The following is a 6,000-nucleotide window of genomic DNA, read 5'->3' on the forward strand; positions in this document are numbered from 1 at the left end:
TCGAGCTCTAAACTACCTTCGAGCTCTGGACCCCTTACGTGTCTAACGAGATAGACGCATTTATTCAAAAGCACATTTCGCAAAATTTTAATTGCGTCATTTTCTTTTTTTTTTTGTTCATCATTTGTACTCTAATTGAAATAATTTTCCTTTATTTATGACACGCTTTTTCTTTTCTGAGAATTGCAGTTATATGGGAGATGGGCATTGTTGTTGACCGTTTTCACTTCTACAACAATTTATGGTGTTGTTGTTCCACAAATGGAGGGACCTATAGTTTTATGCCGCCTCCGAGTGCTAAATGGGTCTTTATTAGGAACCTTTTTATGGCGTTAGAGCTTTTTTGTAGGCTCGCCGTTACCTGCCCAGGGCCTACACACTGAATGTCAATGGCACGGATACACATTCGTCTACGGTGGCCTTCTAATATATGCAAAAATCTGTTATTATTTTTTCTACTACTAAAATTACTATTCACAATTAAAACTAAAACAATTTACCGTTTGGCGCGTTACTCTCGACGTCTAGAAGAATTTTAAATGGCACTAAGCCATTCAGTCGTTATTGAATGTTTCAAAAGGGCATTTATTTTTTAGAGTAATGACAGTGGAAATTACGGCAACTAAATTTAATTGATGATATATTCGAAAACGCTAAGTGGCAAAGCGCATGTGCAGTCCATTGACCTTTAACTCCCTCAACCGCACAACTGACATTTACGAAAAAATTGCTTATTTAATACAGCAGAATTTTTCAGTCCAAATGTGGATTTAAATCTTCAACGCAATCTTCTTAAAACTCAAGCTAAATTTTTGTTAAATACTTTCCGAGAAATTGACATACTTAGGAATGCATATTCAGTAGTCTAAGATCTCACGCAGTCAACTCTACTATTCTACATATTAAATTCTACTAGCAACACTTTTGTAAAATTTTACCTTCAAGTGAAAGGCCTTTGCGCACTAAGCTTAAAACAATATTTACTGTAATTTAGTAATACATAACATAATTTAAATAAGAGTTGGAAGTCGACTAGAGATACATATATGTATAATAAAATCGACCCATATGTATGTATGTACATATGTATAAAAATTGCGTAAGGCTTTCCAGAATTGCGTGCGAATGCTGAAAAACATAAGCAATTAGCAGTCAAAAAACTCGTCAGGCTATAGAAATTTAACCCGCAAAATGTCAGTTCTAAAATATCGAATTTCTCCAATTATCACCATTTTACTTGCTTTTAAAGCAACTTCGTAATCAAGAAAGGTGTGCTAGGCCACCATATTTGTGATCACATAACCATTTCCGCTCGCTTCAGCAGATCCACATGTATGTGCATACATACATATGTATATATATACATACGCACAAATGTATGTATGTGTATAATAGCATGCAAACATTAACCGGCAGTTAGATGTGCCATCGATTACGACGCATATCAATTGAATGTTGCGTCAATTTTTTTTTTTTTTTACTTTTCTTTGCCAAGGAGGCGCGCGTTCACCAGGCTGCCTATGATTACGTAACAAGAGACGCGCGCGTTATGCGAACAGGAGAGCGAGCGTTGCGTTTGGCATTTAGTCGCACGTGCGCGTGCTTCAATTGTTTGGCGGCATTGGCAATGTGCGCTCTGTTACATTTGTTTTTGTTTTCCCCCTGTTATGTAAAGTGTTTGTATTTGTGTGGCAGAAAACAAAACGCTGACATTGTTTTGCTGTCAAACATTGACACAATTAAAATGAGAAATAGAGAAGAAATGACTTGGCAGGCTATGAAAAATAAATGACGAGTCCCCACTGTCAGTCGTACAGTGGATTTCCAACAAAATGACGCTTACCAATGCTATTTAAAAATACTAACAACACGTAAGCACTTCAAAAACGTTCACATTGAAATGTTTTTTTTATTGTCTTTTTTTTTTGTTTTTTAAATTCGCGGTGCATTGTATCATAGTAGCGTTTGGCGTTCTTTGAGTTCCACTTATTGACATAACAGAATTGTTGTTTTACTCTTTATGTGTATGTTTTTGCAGCGACTATTTGATTTTCATTAGCATATTTTGCACCCAATTGAAGCTTTCTCACACTCTCACACAACTAAATGGTACTCATCATGCACACATACACACACACACACACACACTGAAGAAACGCACGTTCGATAAACAAACACAGAGAGGCAAGAGGCAACAAAAAAGTGAACATATCAATAATGGAACAGCAGCTGCTAAATTAACAGCAACTTTACAGTTTACTCTGCGAATAGGATAGTTGCTCCATTCACTAATATTCGAGCAGTTAAAAAAAGTAATCGGGCGCTGTTAAAAAAAGTAATTTGCTCTCACAGCAGTATATGACACTCCCAACGTTGCTTACCGCCATCAAAGAAAGAAATGTACACTACTCAACTAGGACTCTTTTTGCCACACAAATAGGTTCTCTACTCACTGCGCGGCACCTCTGGGAGCATAAAATCGCATTCTAATTGAGTTCAACACATTTACAAAGAGAAATTTCGTTTGATTGTATATGATTTTGTGCCGTGTGTTTGCCATGAGATGATTTTATAACTGGGTTTGCTGTCTTTTTTCTTAGAACCCGCGTTAGTTGAATTTTGCGTCACAGATTCTTGCATAATATCGACACCATTATGAATTATTTAACCAAAATACATAATAATACTTTTTATCGCTCACCTTAAATGAAATATTCTGTTGCTGCTGTTGGCTTCGTCGGTGTTACCGGAGCTATGCAGCCACGCCCCCACGGCAGCAGCTGCTGCTGCGACAGCTGTTTGTGACATTAAATTAACTGCATCATTAACTCAATTACATCGCCAAATTATTACACAAAAAGCCAAATTCTAAATATGCCAACGAAAATTCTGCCATATGGGCGTAACAACTTGTTTTATAACCATTCAAGACGCTCATGTACACACTTCTCCACTCTTTACGTAACTGCTTTTGCCTTGCTTTGCCGCTTTACTTTACTATACTCACGCCAGCCAGCTGCCATCGACATCGTCGCCAACGTTATGCGACGTTCTGACACTCACCGTCACAAATATTTAAAGTATTTTTGGATTCACACAATATTTATTTTTATATACTTGATTAATTAAGATTTTATAATCACTGATTCATAGTAGGAAAACAACAAAATTACCTTGTTTTATTTAGCAACTAAAATCGGCGTACACAAGCATAAAAATGCAAATAGAAAAAAAATTGTTTTCTTTATAAAAACATCAGAACAGCACAATAAGTAAAATATTTGTTGTGTCTGGCACGTTCTCCACGACTCGCTTGCGTTTCTACTACTGTGCAAATACACACGCACACACCTTTACACAGTGCGTGTGGTTTTCTTTTTTTTTGTTTTATTGAAATTACTGAAAACGCGACTCGTCTAACTTAAAATTCGCAATGAAAAGCGTCCAACACATACCGTTTATACTGCTCAACTGAAATTCAAATTCAAACGAATGACGAGCCGTGACTACCACCAACAGCGAGAAAGCACCAAAGCACAGGCCCATGTAAGCGTCAAATGTAAATTCAACTGAGCGCGAAGTTATAAAGAGACAACAATGAGAGAGCGACAACACTTCAGTAACAGTCACTAATGCCAGATGGATTTTTTGGAGTTCCTTACAAAAATATTAAAACAAAAAAATTGCACAGTCTAAAGATGTATACTTTTGAGTTCGATATTTTTAATGAAACAAAAAAAAAAAGAAATTTACATATGTTCAATTAAAATCAAACTTTTCTTTATTGAATCTATCTTAAGGGGGAACGCCACTGTGAAAATTCAGAAAAATCGATTTAGTTTTTTGCATTTTCTGAAAGTATAAATATTCAAAAATATCTAAAAAAATTATTAACGTAAAATCTTAAAAATTGACTGAGATGACTGAAATGAGTAAGTATAAATATTTCAGATGTAACTGCATGCAGAACTATTGAATGCGCAATGAAAACTTTAAACGCTTATTTCTCAAAACGACTTTTTGAACCGATTTTAATTTTCTTTTTTTCAAAATTTTTGTTATCGCATTGGCTACCGTTGTATGCAGCCGATTTTCAAAACTTTGAAAATAACTATTTTTTTGGGCCTGTTGAAAATCAAAAAAATGGCGAAAAACACGCATTGAAATTCAAAACACCACCATTTTGTCAAAACAAAAAAAAAAAAACCAAAAAAAAAGGCTACGTACAACGATAGCCGCTATTGTCTAGATTAATAAAATTTTTGGTTTTTTTGATTTCAGATGATTATTCATTGCTGTATCGCTGCCACCAGATGACGTAATTTTTTTTAACTCGTTAGGTTTATTTACATAAATTTGTCACTTTTCAATATTTTTTAATAAAAATTTACATCAACATAGTTTAACACATATATGTATAATAAATGGCCTTTTGTCCGATCCTCGAATAATCATTCCTATTTACAAAAAAAAAAAATTCCCAAAAATTCCCATAGCAGCGTTCCCCCTTAAGACTGCCTTAAAATTACTGTAATAATGTTATTTATTGTTTAAATTCAGTCTATGTTGCATATTAGCACGGTGAATAGGTCAGTGAAATTCTTTATTTCATTTATTTGTTCTTTGAAATTGCTTTATTCCAGACGGCACATTGCCAAATGTAAATTTAGTTAAATTATGTATGCAAGTTATGTATGTTGAGTGTGTCTTATAGAAATGGAAGTTTCTTTCAATATATACACAACTAATAACCGTTTTCGTTTCACAGTTCTCTGCTCGCTAAGCGAAAAATTTGTAAGTGAAACAACAACAATTTAACGTTGATCAAGGGAATTTGTTAATAGACGCATAGCTCACAAGCGATATGTTTAAGGGAGACATTTTTTTTATATTTTGCACTCGTTACGTAACAATTGGAGCAACATGTGATGAGGAGCAGAACGGGGTCCAAACATTTTGCATACCTTCAGCCGGGAGGGTTTGAAAAGCAATGCCATTGCCACAGTTTGCCAAACGAAAATAATGCAATGCTGCCAAGCAATTTTTTTGTTTTATTTCCTACTCGCTAAGTGGTTAGTGAATCGAAAGCAGGTAATATTATATCGTCCACTACCAATTTGCTCAATTCTGGTATGAGGCATAAACACTTTATACAGAAGCACCTAACAAAAACGAAAATGGGGCAAAACACGTTTAAGATTTGGAGTATTTCACAGAGACCTGTAGGTCATTCAATAAGATTCGTGAGCTCTTCTATGGTCTTTGGCTTATTAATATAAACCTTGGATTTTAAATATCCCCACAAGAAGAAGTCAAGTGGCGTTAAATGGGGCGAACGCGGTGGCCAGTCAAAATCGCCATTTTTCGACATCAAACGACGAGGAAACAATTTCTTCAAAAAATCGACTGTGGTGCGAGCTGTGTGTGGTGGAGCGCCGTCTTGTTGAAACCAGAACTGCCTCTTACGCTTTCGACGAATAATTGGCATCACACAAGTGGTTATCATATCGCGATAACGCTCCTGATTGACGGTAACAGCTTGACCATCTTCATTTTCGAAGAAAAACGGCCCATTAATCGTTTTCGCACTAACACCGCACCAAACAGTGACTCTTTCGTCGTAAAGAGGTACCTCTTGAATTTCGTGAGGATTTTCAGTGGCGTAAATACGGCGATTTTGCTTGTTTACCGTCCCATTCAATAAGAAATGAGCCTCATCGAACATGATGATTTTGTTCTTCTTCTTTTTACTTCTTTTGTTAAATGTAAATTTCAACAATTTGGGAGCGCTCGTGTGGCGTGTACTGTTCCATGGAAAAAATCTGCTTAGACTGACGCTTCCAACGCGGTATGTCATTAAGCGATCTGACGCCTCTGTCAAAAGATACAGGGTTGCCAGATGGGTCCGTCGAATATGGGCAGCCCTGTACCTAACTACATCTCTGAAAATATATTTACTATGAGCTTAATAGCCCTAGAGCCGCGCTTCATTTGCTCCAA

At 36.0% G+C, this 6,000-nt stretch overlaps 1 protein-coding gene across 5 annotated transcripts in view; it reads right to left on the reverse strand.

Moving 5' to 3' along the window:
* The window catches only part of LOC128861531 (uncharacterized), a 122,840-nt gene extending 119,159 nt beyond the window's left edge, over positions 1-3,681 (reverse strand). For 2 of the 5 annotated variants that reach the window (XR_008454385.1, XM_054099727.1), the window contains exon 1: positions 2,702-3,681. The gene's annotated coding sequence lies outside the window, so the exon portion shown is untranslated. The remainder of the gene's footprint in view (positions 1-2,701) is intronic. The other 3 variants (XM_054099729.1, XM_054099726.1, XM_054099728.1) reach the window with 2 other exon arrangements.
* Positions 3,682-6,000: the final 2,319 nt, after the last annotated feature.

Source organism: Anastrepha ludens, chromosome 4 (genome assembly GCF_028408465.1).
Source record: "Anastrepha ludens isolate Willacy chromosome 4, idAnaLude1.1, whole genome shotgun sequence".
NCBI classification, from domain to species: Eukaryota; Metazoa; Arthropoda; class Insecta; order Diptera; family Tephritidae; genus Anastrepha; species Anastrepha ludens.